This window comes from Lactuca sativa, chromosome 3 (genome assembly GCF_002870075.4).
Source record: "Lactuca sativa cultivar Salinas chromosome 3, Lsat_Salinas_v11, whole genome shotgun sequence".
In the NCBI taxonomy this organism is placed as follows: domain Eukaryota; kingdom Viridiplantae; phylum Streptophyta; class Magnoliopsida; order Asterales; family Asteraceae; genus Lactuca; species Lactuca sativa.
The window spans coordinates 149,876,288-149,876,987 of NC_056625.2; the positions used below are offsets into that span (position 1 = coordinate 149,876,288).

At 37.6% G+C, this 700-nt stretch overlaps 1 non-coding gene across 1 annotated transcript; it reads left to right on the forward strand.

Moving 5' to 3' along the window:
• The first annotated feature begins 202 nt into the window (after window positions 1-202).
• Window positions 203-309, forward strand: LOC111877874 (small nucleolar RNA R71). Its single transcript, XR_002845552.1, has one exon. It is a non-coding gene; the product is annotated as a small nucleolar RNA R71 (small nucleolar RNA).
• The last annotated feature ends 391 nt before the right edge of the window (window positions 310-700 follow it).

A 700-nucleotide genomic window follows, 5' to 3' on the forward strand; every position in this document is an offset into this window, starting at 1 on the left:
AACTGAAGCAGTAGATAAAAATGGGTTGTCTCGTTTCTTAGTTGAGTAATTGGTTTTTGAACCATAACTCAACTGCTCCAAGAATCGCCAAGCGTCTTCACTATCTTGCATCATAATTGTGCCGCCAAACGAGGCATTAATCATGGTTTGATTGGCAGTGTTGACTCCATCATAAAAGAAACGTACAAGTTGCAAATGGGGAAATTCATGATGGGGACATGAATGCAACAATTCCTTGAGACGTTCAAATGTATCATGAAATTCTTCATTGGGTTTTTGTGCAAAATCTTGTATATCTTTTCTTATTTCCGTTGTTTTACTAGCAGGGTAAAACTCTTGCAAAAATTTAGTTTTTAATTTCTCCCAAGTAGTAATACTATGGGGGCAAGAGAAGTGAACCAATACTTAGCTTTTTCTTTTAAAGTGAACGGAAATAACTGAAGTCTAAATGAATCTCTATTAGTTCCTCGCAGAGTATTCGCTTTAGCAATTGCAAGGAACTCATAGAGGTGATTGTATGGATCATCATTTTTATGGCCTCTAAAGACGGGTAAGACACTAATTAGTTGTGGTCTTACTTCCACATGATGCTCATTTCCTTCAGCGAAGAGTATAGGTGAAGCATCATCATACTCTCCCGGCTGAAAATGAGACACCACAGATTGTCTATTAGGCTGCGGAAAATAAAGATGAGGGAATT